The sequence below is a fragment of the Rhinoraja longicauda genome, chromosome 17 (assembly GCF_053455715.1).
Source record: "Rhinoraja longicauda isolate Sanriku21f chromosome 17, sRhiLon1.1, whole genome shotgun sequence".
Classification (NCBI taxonomy): domain Eukaryota; kingdom Metazoa; phylum Chordata; class Chondrichthyes; order Rajiformes; family Arhynchobatidae; genus Rhinoraja; species Rhinoraja longicauda.
The window spans coordinates 35,937,299-35,954,567 of record NC_135969.1 but is presented as its reverse complement, the minus strand read 5'-3'; positions in this window follow the sequence as shown (position 1 = coordinate 35,954,567).

Sequence of the window (17,269 nt, the reverse complement as noted above, 5' to 3'; positions counted from 1 at the left end):
CTAGAGTGACTCACAGTGGAGACGTTTCCTGCATTGTTGGCAATTCAGACAGTCATGCTACCATAAACTCCTACACTCAGAACACCCATGACTGCAGCAAAGTCTTGAGGAGGCAAACAGAAACAGCAACAATTGCAAAATCTAGCTCTGAGCAATCTGAAAGGAAAAAAAAAACAACCTCTCACGTCTGAATCATCCCTTTGCAGGCTGAACGATTCGGTCGACCCAGATATTCTTGGCTGGGTTATCACAAGCCAAGTTCAACGAGCATAGGCCAATGAGCTTTATGTTATGTGCTCCTCAGTCTTAGACTACTCTTGGGTGCTAAACCCTTGCCAGCATATGGGATAGGCTAATCCAACAGAGAGAGCAGGGGCAGCAAGGTGGCGCAGCGGTAGAGTTGCTGCCCTACAGCACCAGAGACCCCAGGGTTCAATCTTGACTACAGTTGCTGTCTGTACAGAGTTTGTACCTTCTCCCCGAGACCTGCGTGGGTTTTTTCCGGGAGCTCTGTTTTCCACCCACACCCAATAGACATACAGGTTTGCAGGTTAATTGGCTTGGTAAAATTGTAAATGGTCCCTAGTATTTGTAGGATAGTGTTAATGTGCGAGGATCGCTGGTCGGCGCGGACTCGGTGAGTCGAAGGGCCTGTTTCCGTGCTGTATCTCTAAACTGTATTTCTAAACTAAATTAAACATGCAACGCCCACGTTTCCAGCCGACTTGATACGTGCATGCATTTCACCACTGAAATTTCTATACCAGCAAGTTAATCTTACAAAAACCATACAAAACAAAATGAATGATTGATGCAAGGTATGCAAAGAGTCACCACATAAAGGGCGCTGACAAAGTCACAAAGTATCCCATGCCATGTCCTCCTTTGTTCTCCCCCCCCCCCCCCCCCAACCCCCAGGGTGGGTTCCAGTGATTATAATGGACCGAATGTCCTTAAATGAATATTTAATGACAAATGCAAGAATGCCTAGTCATTAAGCAGAAGAAGCCAGTCACATTCATCTGCAGCTAAAAAATGTTAAAGCTATAAAAATAGTATTGACTGATGAATCCACAATTTCTGTTAGATTTTAGATTGTTATTGATACAGCGCGGAAACAGGCCATTCGGCCCACCGCATCTGCCAACCCGCATACACTAACACTATCCTACGCATACTAGGAACAATTTACAATTTTACCAAAGCCAATTAACCAACAAACATGTACGTTTTTGGAGTGTGGGTGGAAACTGGAGCACCCGGAGGAAACCCACGCCATCACAGGGAGAACGTGCAAACACCATACAGGCAGCACCCATAGTCAGGATCGAGCCCGGGTCTCTGGCACTGTAAGGCAGCAACTCTATCACTGCGCCACCATACCACCCCTCTGTGGCTCTCATAATTACTGATAAGGAAGAGCCTGCTCTTTCATGTAAAACATGAGGAGCTGCAGTGATAAACCTATTAGCAGTGTTTCAAAAAATGATAAGTGCTTAAGTAGAGTTTGTGTCCAGTAGTATCTCAGTGTTGATTCGCTGGATATGTATTTGCTAGCCAATCATCACCAATAAGTTCTAAGGCAGCATAGCCGTAGAGTAGCTGCCTCCCAGCACCAGAGACCTCAGTTCGATTCTGACCTCGGGTGCTGTCTGTGCGGTGATTGAGCAATCTCTCAGTGACCGCACGGGTTTCCTCCGGGCGCTCCGGTTTCCCCCCACATCACGAAGATATGTGGGTGTGTAGGTTAATTGGCCACTCGTGTATAGGGAGTGGATGTGAAAGTGGGACAACATAGAACTAGTGTGAACAGGTGATTGATGGTCAGCTTGGATTCAGTGAGTCGAAGGCCCTGTTTCCATGCTCCATCTTGCAATCAATCAACAAATTTCCCATTAGCTCGGTAGATTCGGTCCACCTCACGAGGAATTTGTGCAGGTGAGATAAAGGCTGCACTGGTGCACAGGAGGCAATAGTGAATGTTATCACCAATGTCTGCCTTCACTGAGAAGTGGCTCCCAAGATACAGAAGATGGTCCTTATCTTTCAAAGTCTCTTCATCGACCTTTATGGCTGGGGATTGGGTACTGCAAGAACAGCTTGGTAGAGGAGCGATGTTTTGCAAATATCAAGTGAAAGACTCCCTCATCACAAAATGTTGCCCAGTTGTTATTGTAATCCTTTCAGATGTGCCAGACCATTAAAGAGGGGTAAACTGAGGGGTAACCTTTTTCTGTTAAAAGGTTACCCCTCAGATTCCTATTAAACCTTTTCCCCTTCACTTTAAACCGATGTCCTCTGGTCCTCGATTCACCTACTCTGGACAAGGGACTCTGTGCATCTAACCGGTCTATTCCCCTCATGATTTTATACACCTCTATAAGATCACCCCTCATCCTCCTGTGCTCAAAAGAAATAGAGGCCCAGCCTGCTCAACCTCTCCCTATAGCTCAGACCCTCCAGTCCTGGCAACATCATCATATATCATAGCATATCTCCCGAGATGCTGCCTGACCTGCTGAGTTACTCCAGCATTTTGTGAGAAAATATCATATCATCATATCATATCATATATATACAGCCGGAAACAGGCCTTTTCGGCCCTCCAAGTCCGTGCCGCCCAGCGATCCCCGTACATTAACACTATCCTACACCCACTAGGGACAATTTTTATTTATTTTTACATTTACCCAGCCAATTAACCTACATACCTGTACGTCTTTGGAGTGTGGGAGGAAACCGAAGATCTCGGAGAAAACTCACGCAGGTCATGGGGACAACGTACAAACTCCTTACAGTGCAGCGCCCGTAGTCAGGATCGAACCTGAGTCTCCGGCGCTGCATTCGCTGTAAAGCAGCAACTCTACCGCTGCGCTACCGTGCCTCGTATATACCTGGGTGGTTTTATCTTGTCTCATTATGACAATATAATTGCCTGACTATGAATTCTCATGCTTTCCAGCAACTAAGAAGCCACTGCCAATGTCCATGTTCCAGAACACAAGAGTCCGTTCACTGAAGATGGAATGTATGGGACAAAAATGATGTAAATCAGAAAATAATGTTTAATTGAACGTGCAAGAGTTTGAAACTTAAAAACGTAAGATCAGGGTGCATAAATTCATAAGTGATAGGAGCAGAATTAGGCCATTCGGCCTATTAAGTCTACTCCGCAATTCAATCATGGTTAATCTATCTTTCCCTCTAAACCCCATTCTCCTGCCTTTCCCCCATAACCCCTGACACCCGTTCTAATCAAGAATCTATCTATCTCTGCCTTAAAGATGTCATTGACTTGGCCTCCACAGCATTCCGTGGCAATGAATTCCACAGATTTACCACCCACTGACTAAAGAATTTTTTTCTCATCTCCTTCCTAGTGGATCGTCCTTTAATTCTCAGGCTATGATCTCTGGTCCTAGACTCTCCCACTAATGGAAACACCCTCTCCACATCCACTTTATTCAGGCCCTTCACTTTGAGTTGCAGGGCAAGAATGAGTTAAAAGAATGAACGGTTAAAACGTTAGTTGGAGGCCAATCAATGCGCACTGTCGATGTGCTTCTTTTTCAGTGATCGTCGTGTGTTTGCTTTTGGAGAATTGGCACAGGTTTTCTTCGTTTGCAAAAAAAAAGATTGGCAACAGGTAGGTCTGTCATACACCAGAGATTATCAGATTACCCCGTCCGTTTACAGTTCTGAAAAAAAACACACACAGGCACACAATTATAAACTGGTTGACTAAGTGAGTGTGATTGTTTGATTATGCAGGTGAAATGGAGCAGCGTTTCCCAAACAATGTACCGCAGCCCAATGTGTGCTGTCGCTATAAGCAAGCGTGCAGCAGGGTTTGGAATATCGGGCACAATAACTACCAAGCCTTGCCAAGCAGCTTTAGAACCCCCCCCCCCCCCCCCCCCCCCCACCCACCGCCCGCCCCCACCCACCACACTGCCTCAGTCTATCTTAGCGGCTTTTTGCTAATAATTTTTTTTGCACTTGCTTTTGGAGATTGGACATTAGGCTCAGGGGCCCATTATCACTGATGCTTGCAAGTGCAAGTCCACTACCGATTTTCCGGCACCCTTGGTTCCAGAGCTTTTGCTGGATTGGACACAAAATCATGGAGGAACTCAAAGGGACAGGCGGCATCTCTGAAGAGGAAGAAAGGGTGACGTTTTGGATCGAGTCCCTTCGTCAGATTAGAGTCAGGGGAAAGGGAAACGAGAGATATAGACGGGGGAAGTAAAGAGATATAGAACAAACAAAAGAAAGATAAGCAAAAAAGTCACGATGATCCAGGAAACAGGCCATTGTTAGCTGTTTGCTGGGTGAGAACGAGAAGCTGGTGTGATAGGTGGGGGAGGTATGGAGAATCTACGCTGCACTGCCTCAATAGCAAGGATGTCCTTCCTCAAATTAGGAGACCAAAACTGCACACAATACTCCAGATGTGGTCTCACCAGGGCCCTATACAACTGCAGAAGGACCTCTTTACTCCTATACTCAAATCCTCTCGCTATGAAGGCCAACATGCCATTAGCTTTCTTCACTGCCTGCTGCACCTGCACACTTACTTTCAGTGACTGGTGTACAAGGACACCCAGGTCTCATTGAACTTCCCCTTTACCTAATCTGACACTATGGAGATAACAATCTGCCTCCTTATTTTTTACCGCCAAAGTGGATAACCTCACATTTATCTACATTACTAGCCCGAGTGTACCCGTTGGGTCCAGACCTCTCCTAATTGTTAATTCCACCTCCTTCCGGTCCCGCTTCTTCCGCTCCACTCCCCCGCCCCCTCATTGGCCGCCGCTTCTGTTACTCGTGCGGGTCCCGCCCCGCCCCTCCTTCCGGTCCCGCCTCTTCCGCTCTCCTCACCCCCCCTCATTGGCCATCACCCCCATCACTCGGGCAGGTCCTGCCCCTGCCGGCCATCTTGGGCACCCCTCCCCCCTCATTGGCCGCCACTCCCGTCACTCGGGCGGGTCCCACTGTGATGTTGAACGCGGCTGATGGGCAGGGCAGGTGGAAAAGTGATTTTCTTAAGTTTAAAAAGGTGATTTTTAAAATTCAAAAAGTGAAAAACTTTTAAAATATAACAACCATTTGAACCGCATGACAATGGTGAGTAAGGTGGTGCTAAAATTGTTGCGCTATCGTGTACCGTTTTGGCTGTATTTCGGGAACAGACAAATATGCAATGAAATAAAAATATACGTACACACAAGACGAGAGCTTTAGTAATATATAGATAGATACTTCATCTGCCATGCATCTGCCCACTCACTCAACCTGTCCAAGTCACCCTGCAACCTCCTAACATCCTCTTCGCAGTTCACACTGCCACCCAGCTTTGTGTCATCTGCAAACTTGCTAGTGTTACTTCTAATTCCATCATCCAAATCATTAATATACAGTATATTGTAAATAGTTGTGGCCCCAGCACTGAGCCTTGCAGCACTCCACTCGCCACTGCCTGCCATTCTGAAAAGGACCTGTTTATTCCTACTCTTTGCTTCCTGTCTGCCAACCAATTCTCTATCCATGTCGATACCCTACCCCCAATACCATGTGCTCTCATTTTGACCACCAATCTTCTGTGTGGGACCTTATCAAAGGCTTTCTGAAAGTCCAGATACACTACATCCACTGGCTCTCCCTCATCCATTTAACTTGTTACATCCTCAAAAAATTGCAGAAGATTAGTCAAGCAGGATTTCCCCTTCATAAATCCATGCTGACTTGGACCAATCCTTTTACTGCTCCATGCTGACTTGGACCAATCCTTTTACTGCTATCCAAATGCGCTGTTATTACCTCTTTAATAATTGACTCCAGCATCTTGCCCACCACCGATGTCAGGCTAACTGGTCTATAATTCCCCTCTCTCACTCCTTTCTTGAAAAGTGGGATGACATTAGCTGCCCTCCAATCCATAGGAACTGATCCTGAATCTATAGAACATTGGAAAATGATCACCAATGAGTCCACAATTTCTAGAGCCACCTCCTTGAGTACCCTGGGATGCAGATCATCAGGCCCTGGGGATTTATCAGCCTTCAGTCCCATCAGTCTACACAATACTATTTCTCGCCGAATGCAACATTCTTTCAGTTCCTGTCTCCCTCAATCCTCTGTCCTCTAGTACATCTGGGAGGTTGTTTGTGTCTTCCTTAATGAAGACAGATCCAAAGTACCTGTTCAACTCTTCTGCCATTTCCGTGTTACCCATAATAATTTCATATGTTTCTGCCTTCAAGGGACCCACATTTGTCTTTATTAATCTTTTGCTCTTAACATACCGAAAGAAGCTTTTCGAAGGTATCACAAAATGCTGGAGTAACTCAGCAGGTCAGGCAGCATCTCTGGAGAGAAGGAATGGGTGTCATTTCGAGTCGAGACCCTTCTTCAGACTGATGAGTGAAAGAAGCTGTCACGCCTCGCAAGGGACTGAATTTCATCCCTCACCAACAGAGCTACCCCACCTCCTCTGCCCACCTGCCTGTCCTTTCTATTGGATGTATAACCCTGGATATTAAGTTCTAAGGGGAGCAAGAGGCAACTTAGGGATGTTAGGGATGGAATAAAACTAAAAGAAAAGATGTATAACAAAGCAAAGAGTAGCTGGAAGCCAAAGGATTGGGAAACTTTCAAAGGACAACAGAAGGTAACAAAAAAGGCAATACGGGGTGAAAAGATGAAGTACGAGGGCAAGCTGGCCAAGAATATAAAGAAGGATAGTAAAAGCTTCTTTCACTCATCAGTCTGAAGAAGGGTCTCGACTCGAAATGACACCCATTCCTTCTCTCCAGAGATGCTGCCTGACCTGCTGAGTTACTCCAGCATTTTGTGATACCTTCGAAAAGCTTATTTCGGTATGTTAAGAGCAAAAGATTAATAAAGACAAATGTGGGTCCCTTGAAGGCAGAAACATGTGAAATTATTATGGGTAACATGGAAATGGCAGAAGAGTTGAACAGGTACTTTGGATCTGTCTTCACTAAGGAAGACACAAACAACCTCCCAGATGTACTAGAGGACAGAGGATCGAGGGAGACAGAGGAACTGAAAGAAAGCTGTATCTCTAAAAAAAATCTGAAAGTACAAGGAGAGGATTGACAATTTGTTCCTAAGACTACCGGGTTATTTTGATTTATATTTATCCGCCAGTGATCATTAATGTTTTGCATAACTTAGGGTTCGGAGTAATACGGTAAGTGCATTTATCCTCCAAGTTCGAAGTTATTGCAAGAAATTAATGATCATCGTGCTATATAAGTGGCACAGGCATCATGGAAATCAGAAAACACTTGGAAAAACGGAGAAAACTTTGGTCGTTGTAGTCTATTTATGGCCTCTGCCTGCATCCAGGATGTCGGGGAGAGATTAACATTGATGAATCGCTGTTTATTTCTAATTCTGCAAGGTAAGAAATACAGGATTACTGCAGAAAATATTGACTGACTAATGCCTTTGGCTATTCTGCAGGGAGTTGGAAAAGTGCCGTTAAATAGGTGAGCAAACGTCAACTTCACTAACAACAACTGTCAAGAATTCTTGGAAGCACAGCATTGCAGGTCCTGTTTAAACTCCTCGCACAGGAGAAAGCATTTTGATTATTAAGTGTAAATCTCAGCAAATAGCGCACGTCAGTCGATCTGTAAAAGTAATGTGACATTTGTGAATCCTGTGGGATGTCTTTCGCTGTGAATCTCAGCCTTGGCATTACCAGCGATACCCACCTGCCATTGTAGTCCTGCGCCATTCAGTAAAACACAGCCACTTATACGCGGTGCTGCTTTTATTTATGCTTCAGAGCAGCATCAATAACGGTGAGGATCGACGGGTGATTTACACCACGTTTTCTTAATGGATTTACAACCTTGTGTTGAAGTGGCTCATTTACATACAGGTTCAGTGCGTGGCACACAAAATAGATGAGTACAAAGTGTCAATACTGAGGCCCGGAGCTACAAAATTCAATCATGTAGGGCAAGCTTTTCATGTAATACTCAATTGATTGGACCATAAAATTGATTACAAAATACAATTGTGATAGCATAGTGCAGCGTTTGATCAACCACCTTCTCTGAACTTCTGTGTACGTACGCAAGCATCCAGGAGCGATGTCAGATTTCAATCAATGCACGATTGATACTTCTCTCGTGAAATTGATTCACTCATAGTCAATCAAATGCCAGTTCGGGGTCACGTACAGGGAAGTAGGTTTCAACGGTGGGACAAGATCGTGTAAAGAATCTTGCTCCACACATCTCCTTTAAGCATTGCTCCCCCCACCTTTAAAACTCTGCCCTCTAGAATTTGGAGTAGCATTACTTATTCCCATCCCTGTAGTGGCAACGCACTGATTACCATTGATCCGAAGGTTACCTGAATCAGGTACTAAGTTATGAGGGTGCCTGAGGATGGATGGGCCTCACTGGGACAAATGCTTTGAGAAGCTATTCCACCAGCTGCCATTGACAGTCCCAGTTAGAAATGTTTTCTGCAGCTCAAAAGGTACTAAACAATGCCGAAAAGCTGTGTAGCAGAAAGCAACCCACCACACTGCCAACCCCAAGAAATCTCCTGGACCTTTCACTTTCCAACTGAATGGCACCAACTCTTGAAACGCTCCCTTTCCGTCACATGGGGTGGCCATCTATCTCTCCCTCCTAACCCCATTCTTCTGCCTTCTCCCCTTAACCCCTGACACCCGCACTAATCAAGAATCTCTCAATCTGCTCCTTAAAAATATCTATTGACTTGACCTCCACAGCCATCTGTGGCAATGATTTCCACCGATTCACCACCCTCTGGCTAAAGAAATTCCTCCTCATCTCCTTTCTGAAGGTACGTCCTTTTACTCTGAGGCTATGACCCTCTGGTCCTGGACTCTCCCAGTAGTGGAAACATCCTCTCCACATCCAATCTATCCGGGCCTTTCACTGAGTGATGCTGAGTAAGAGATCAGCCAGGATCTTAATGAAAAATAGACGAGGCAGAAATGGCTGAATAGTCTACTGCTGATGTTATTTCTCAAGTTCTCACGCCGTGACGACAATCACCATTCGTTAGTTTCCGCAGGCGTGTGAGATTACTGAAATTACTTGCACTTAACAAGTGTGAATGGTGCAAATATCTCGATTAGCCTCCGATGCACAGGCCTTTGAACAAGGGGTGCACATTGGCAGCACTGGCCCGATCTGTCACAGGTTATATAGGACCAACAATAATCACTATACACAGGACTTATACAATAATCATTTGATAACTTTAGCTTTGAGAAAATATTTTTAAAGATTGTTTAGTTTAGTTTTAGTCTAGTTCCAACGATCACCCCACGCACTAACACTATCCTGCACACACTAAGGACAATTCACAATTTTTTACCGAAGCCAATTAGCCTAAGAAAACCTGTACATCTTTGGAATGCGGGAGGAAACCGGAGCACCCGGAGAAAACCCACGCAGGTCACGGGGAGAACGTGCAAACTCCGTACAGACAGCACCCATAGTCAGTGTAAGAAAATAACTGCAGATGCTGGTACAAATCGAAGGTATTTATTCACAAAATGCTGGAGTAACTCAGCAGGTCAGGCAGCATCTCAGGAGAGAAGGAATGGGCGACGTTTCGGGTCAAGACCCGGTTCTGTGGCGCGGTAAGGCAGCAACTCTACCGCTGCGCCGCCGTGCACTGTCATCGGTTTCGATGTTACACCGGGTCCAGCAGCATTGCTTCATTTATTACAAAGGTTTACTATCTCCTCCCCAAAACCTTCATTCTGTTGCCCATATCCCTCTTAACCTTGCACCTATCTAAATGTCCTTTAAATGCTGCTCTTGTCCCTGCCTCAACTACTTCATCTGGCAGCCCATTCCATATACCGACAACCCTCTGTGTGAAAAGGCACCCTCTGCCTCTTGGGTTCCTATTAGTTCCCCCTTAAACCTATGCTCTCTAAATCTTGATTACAACTTCCCCTCACAGGAAAAAGACTTTGCAATCACCCTATCCATTCCCAAATCCACGATTTTATACATCTCCAAACGATCACCCCTCAGCCTCCTGTGCTCGAAGTATAAAGTCCTAGCCTGCCCAACCTCCCCCTGTAGCTCAGGCCCTCAAGCCTTGACACCATTCTCCTTGATTTTCTATGCCCCCTTTCCAGCTTAATGCCATCTTTCCCACAGCAGGGTGACCAAATTAGAACACAAAAAAAAATGTCTGTCGACAATTTTCAAACACAATGATGTGATAAACAAATACATTTTACATTTGGGAGAAAATATTGGGGAGAAACTGGGAAAGAAGACTTCACGTTTGATATGAGAAAATAATTGATGTTAAAAATCAATGAATGTAGGCGAAAGCCCACCTACGAGGCATATATATAAATCCGAAAAAGGTTTTAAAAAATAGGAACCTGAGGGGTACGTTTTTTACACAAAGGTTGGTGGGAGTATGGAATGAGCTACTGGAGGAGGTAGTTGAGGCAGGGACTATCACAATGTTCAAGAAGCATTTAGGTACATGGATAGGACAGGTTTAAAGGGATATGGGCCAAAAGCGGGCAGGTGGGACTAGTGTAGCTGGGGCACCTTGGTCAGCATTGGGAAGTTGAGCCGAAGGGCCTGTTTCTGCGCTGTGTGACTCTATGGTTCGATGGTGCTACATTTTTCTTATGAAATTTTGTTTACTCCCGTTTTGATAAACTGCTGTAGTTTATAATATTTATTTCCACTGATGGAAAATAATACTTTCAGGTTAGTGTAAAACAGGAAAGGCAGCCGGAAATTGTTGTTGGTGAGACTAGTGGTATGAGTTTGCTTCATCTATTATTTGGATGATTTAGTTATGTAGTCGGTTTTAAAGTTACAACGTCGCCTTGAATTTTGCGTTGTTGTTTTTCTAATACCTAAAAAGCCATCACTCTTCATGGTACTTTTGACTTGTCAGGCAGGTAAGTCAATAACGCTTCAACTTACAAAGAAAAATTTAAAAAACATATCGAGTCAGCATAGAAATATCCAGAGATAATGACCTTAAAGGGTCAGTCTGAAGAAGGGTTTCGACCCGAAACGTCGCCCATTCCGTCTCTCCTGAGATGCTGCCTGACCTGCTGAGTTACTCCAGCATTTTGTGAATAAATACCTTCGATTTGTACCAGCATCTGCAGTTATTTTCTTACATCACCTTGAAGGAAGTTAATTACCAAATCAGGCCATTGCTATCTAATTCCAATTGGTTGTACAAAGTTTGAAGAACTTCGAACCATTACTTCTTCGAGTTCTTCCAAAGAGGCAGGTGAACCACACGTAGCAACTCAAATGCCCTTCCTGTACTCAGTGAATAATCCCAACTCAAACTGGGACCAATGCAATGTATAGAAAACTGGAAAAATCAGCATTAATAGCACTTTAGTTGACATTAACCCATTACCAGTAAAATGATAGTAGAGTTTGAATAAATAGGTTATTTTATTGCAAAGCAGAAAATTCTAAAAAGCACTTAAAACTCACAGCTGGAGCTGTTTATTCCCCACTTTCCTCTCCTTTTATCGCCAACCTTACACCCGGTAGCTGGGTAGTGAAGTAGCCAGCATTAAAATTCCAGGCATGTAGGTGGACAAAATCTCTCTGGTTATATCCCCACTCAGGAAGCAGATAGGTTTCACTTCAATGTACTATCCAAGAACAGCTAGCCAAAGTTGTATTTTTAACATAGCCATGCGTGCAGCGTAGGTTTACCAGGTTAATTCCCGGAATGGCGGGACTGTCATATATTGAAAGACTGGAGCGACTAGGCTTGTATACACTGGAATTTAGAAGGATGAGAGGGGATCTTATCGAAACATATAAGATTATTAAGGGGTTGGACACGTTAGAGGCAGGAAACATGTTCCCAATAGACAATAGACAATAGACAATAGGTGCAGGAGTAGGCCATTCAGCCCTTCGAGCCAGCACCCCCATTCAATGCGATCATGGCTGATCACTCTCAATCAGTACCCCGTTCCTGCCTTCTCCCCATACCCCCTCACTCCGCTATCCTTAAGAGCTCTATCCAGCTCTCTCTTGAAAGCATCCAACGGACTGGCCTCCACTGCCTTCTGAGGCAGAGAATTCCACACCTTCACCACTCTCTGACTGAAAAAGTTCTTCCTCATCTCCGTTCTAAATGGCCTACCCCTTATTCTTAAACTGTGGCCCCTTGTTCTGGACTCCCCCAACATTGGGAACATGTTTCTTGCCTCTAATGTGTCCAATCCCCTAATTATCTTATATGTTTCAATAAGATCCCCCCTCATCCTTCTAAATTCCAGTGTATACAAGCCCAATCGCTCCAGCCTTTCAACATACGACAGTCCCGCCATTCCGGGAATTAACCTAGTGAACCTACGCTGCACGCCCTCCATAGCAAGAATATCCTTCCTCAAATTTGGAGACCAAAACTGCACCAATGTTGGGGGAGTTCAGAACCAGGGGCCACAGTTTAAGAATAAGGGGTAGGCCATTTAGAACGTAGATGAGGAAAAACTTTTTCAGTCATAGAGTTGTAAATCTGTGGAATTCTCTGCCTCAGAAGGCAGTGGAGGTCAATTCTCTGGATGCATTCAAGAGAGAGCTAGATATAGCTCTTAAGGATAGCAGAGTCAGGGGGTATGGGGAGAAGGCAGGAACGGGGTACTGATTGAGAATGATCAGCCTTGATCACATTGAATGGCAGTGCTGACTCGAAGGGCCGAATGGCCTACTCCTGCACCTATTGTCTATTGTTTATTGTTACACCGCACCCACACCACTGAAATCAGGACGCTACTTTTTAATTACGAGGCATTGAGGCGTCATTGTTAAAATGACAACTCTATTTCTCCAGAGGAAGGATGTAATTAAACTGGAAAGAATGCACAGAAGGTTTACAAGGATTTTGAGGGCATGCCATGGGCTGCAGGGAGAGGTTAGACATGCGAGGACATTAGTCCTTGGAATACAGGAGGCTGAGGGGTGATTTTATACAGGTGTACAAAATCATGAGGGGAATAGATAGGGTGAATGCACAGGGTCTTTTTTTACCCGAGATAGGAGAATCATGAACCAGGAGGACATGAGTTTAAGGTGAGAGGGGAAAGATTTGCCAGGAACATTCGTGGCAATCTTTTCATACAGTGGGTGGTGGGTATCTTTTTAGATTTTTTAGATTTTAGAGATACAGCGCGGAAACAGGCCCTTCGGCCCACCGAGTCCGCGCCGCCCAGCGATCCCCGCACATTAACACTATCCTCCACCCACTAGGGACAATGTTTACATTTTACCCAGTCAATTAACCTACAAACCTGTACGTCTTTGGAGTGTGGGAGGAAACCGAAGATCTCGGAGAAAACCCACGCACGGGGAGAACGTACAGACGGCGCCCGTAATCAGGATCGAACCCGAGTCTCCGGCGCTGCATTCGCTGTAAGGCAGCAACTCTACCACTGCGCCACCGTGCCGCCTATATGGAATGAGCTGTCAGAGGAGATAGTTGAAGCAGATAAAAGGCATTTGGAAGACAATTAAATGTCTTTAAAAGCATTTAAAAGACACAACGACAGGAACATGGATAGGAGAGGTTTAGAGGGACAAGGGGCGAACACAGGCAAATGGGACCAGCTTAGATTTGGCATCTTGGTCGGCATTGCCAAAGTCACTGTGCTATGTGCCATTGAGATGCTTCTTGTTTAATTGACAAAACCACCTGGTGAAAATTATTCCCAGTTTCAAAAGGATAACTCCAAAGACGTATAAGTTTGTAGGTTAATTGGCTTGGTATAAAATGTTAAAAAAATTGTCCCTAGCGTGTGTAGGATAGTGTTAGTGTGCGGGGATCGCTGGGCGGTGCGGACTCGGTGGGCCTGTTTACGCGCTGTATCTCTAAACTAAACAACACTAAACTTGACATACATCAACCCCATGCTAACAATGTAAATAACCTTCACTTGACCCCATGCCATACTTATTTCTTCCACCAATTTATTTTCTACTGAGATATCCATAGTTTCTATTTGTCTATTTCAAACCTGCCGCACACAATTCCCACACTTACATTCATCAATCCAGGGCAATGATAGTGAATAGAATTTATCTCTTAAATAAAATTGTAATAAAACTGTTGCTGTGAAATACTTGGTCCACTGAAATGAAAAATTATTTAGCCTTTCAAAAAATGAAATTGGTTCACCACTGCAGCTGATTCCAAAACACAATAGACATACACATACGCAAGTACACACACAACGCTTTGTGTTAAAGGATTTTCTGAGAATTTTATAGTAAACTTGTTTTGAATTTTCCTTAAACGTACCAAAAAATGAGATTATTTGTTTACGAACACGCTGTACTTGTGAGTGCAAATAGGTCACCACAATTCCTACCTATATAATGGTGACCATACTTTAAACATATTCTTTGAATCCAAGGTATTTTTACACATCTTGAAAGAGACATGAACATGTTCTATGTAGTATGATTTTATTACAATATTTTTATTTATAGAAACCAATTTGAAATCTCTTGGTTCCTTATATCTGGCCAAGGAATACTCTGACATATCCATAACTTACAGTATACTCTAACATGACCATAACATGTGATATACTCTGACACGTCCTTGATGCTGTATTAAGGTGTTTAAAGCCAAATAGCAGAGGACATTTTGGAGAGGTTAGGCCTGTACCTGTCAGAGTTTAGAACAGGGAGAGGGGACTTGATTTAAACATATATAATTCTTGGGTGTCATGACAGAATGAACGTGAAGAGGATGATTCCTCTTCTATGAGAATTTGTAACTAGGTATGATTGTTTAAAAATAAGTTGAGGCGTGGGGGTGGGGGGGTTGGTGAGGGTGGGTGGGTATGTGGGGGGGGGGTGTGGGTGGGGGAAATCTTTCTTTTTTTTTTAGGTCTCTTCCGCGGGGCCTTCCATCGCCCGGCGCGGCTCGGCCGCGGGACTGAACAGCGCCCGGTGCGGCTCGGCCGCGGGGCCTTCCATCGCCCGGTGCGGCGCGGCCGCGGGACACCATTCTGCTTTAGTTAAACATTTTGTTCAAGATGGCCGCGCCGTTGTGTTTGGCTGCCTGCCACTGTATGTTTTTCCTAATCAGATGTGCAGCACTTTGGTCAACGTGGGTTGTTTTTAAATGTGCTATACAAATAAAATTGACTTGACTTGACTTGATTATGTTCATGCATGGCTTTAACTTCTTAATGCTTCATGCCTATGGAGATAAAGCATGGAAACAGGCCCTTCGGCCCACCAAGTCTGTGTCGACCAGCAATCACCCCCTACACCAGGACTATCCTGCACACTGGGGACAATTTACAATTTATTTTTAATGAAGCCAATTATCCAATGTTTTTGGCGTGTGGTGGGAAACCGGAGCACCCGGAGAAAACCCCCACGTGACCAGGGAGAATGTATAATCTCTGTACAGACAGCACCCATAGTCAGGATTGAACCCCGGTCTCTGGCTCTGCGCGGCAGCAACTTTACTGCTGCATCACTGTGCCGCCCCTAACCTGATGATGGAAACCAAGCAACAAGAAGAAGAAACACTTGCTTAGAATTTCCTTCCCAGCCACGAACTCAAAATGAATCGTAGACCATCAATAGGACATACTAAAATGGTCTCCCACACTAATTCATATTTGATGGTGTGACTAGCAGGTCATTTTCAATATCAAAACCAGGGGTGAATTTCTTGGCAACTTTTAATACTATTCTGGGGCTCACGTTGTCGACCTCCCCGTGGTGAGCCCTGTCAACTGACCTCTCAGTCAGGCGGACGACAACATACAGAGACAGCAGAGGCAGAAGCAGCTTCATAACTTCTGCTGCCTCAAACGCAAGAAGAAGAAGAAGAAGAAGAAGAAGAAGAATACTATCCTTTTATATTGTCCATCCCTTTATTTTTGATCATGAAACATGCTGCAGAAACAGGGGAGAATTAGAGGGAAAGTTGAATGATAGGACAGGGGTGTTAACAGTTGAATTCTCCATTCCTCCCTTCCATTGACTCAATGTATGCCTCACGCTGCCTCGGCAAGACCAGCAGAATAATCGAGGATGAGTCACACCCTGGCCACTCCATCGTCTCCCCTCTCCCATCGGGCAAAGGATATAAAAGTGTGCAAGCGCACACCTCCAGATTCAGGGACAGTTTCTTCCCAGCTGTTATCAGGCAACTGAACCATCCTACCGCAACCAGGGAGCAGAGCTGATGGACTACAATCGGACTATCCCCGATCAGACTTTACTGGCTTTACCTTGCACTAAAAGTTATTCCCATATCATGGATCTGTACACTGTGAATGGTTCGATTGTGATCATGTATTGTGTTTCTGCTGACGTGTTAGCACGTCACAAAAGCGTGGCAATGCGTGGCAATAAACTAAACTGAACTGAACTGAGTTCTCATCGATATGTAGGCAAACAACAAACCTGAAACTTTGACTGCCGCACAAATTGGCAGAAGAAGCTTCAGCAGAAGGGTTATCTTGCCATTTATCAACTTCGTAGATCACCGCCGCAGTTTCAACTCCTGTTTGAAGTTACGGATATTACTCAGCAAAAAAGCAAAGCGATACACCACCTTAAAAAATGACACATAAAAGTTGTTCTTGAATTCACTGGGCAGATAACATCATCGAGTATTTTGTCTCGTGGGATTTTCAAATGTTTCTAGCAGGAGGCTTCCATCTTCAAACGACTTGGTAGAAGCGGCAAATTATGAATTTGATGACTAATTTTGATTTCAGTGATGCCTCTGTCAGCTCAAGCAAGTGTCAGCCTTTACTCTGTCTAAGCTGGAGTCTGAGTTAGCCTCTGATATGGCTGCTGGTTGCTGACATTCTGAGGAAACAATAAACAATAGACAATAGACAATAGGTGCAGGAGTAGGCCATTCGGCCCTTCGAGCCAGCACCACCATTCAATGTGATCATGGCTGATCATTCTCAATCAGTACCCCCGTTCCTGCTTTCTCCCCATACCCCCTGACTCTGCTATCCTTAAGAGTTCTATCTAGCTCTCTCTTGAATGTATTCAGAGAATTGGCCTCCACTGCCCTCTGAGGCAGAGAATTCCACAGATTCACAACTCTCTGACTAAAAAAGTTTTTCCTCATCTCTGTTCTAAATGGCCTTATTCTTAAACCGTGGCCCCTGGTTCTGGACTCCCCCAACATTGGGAACATGTTTCCTGCCTCTAACATGTCCAACCCCTTA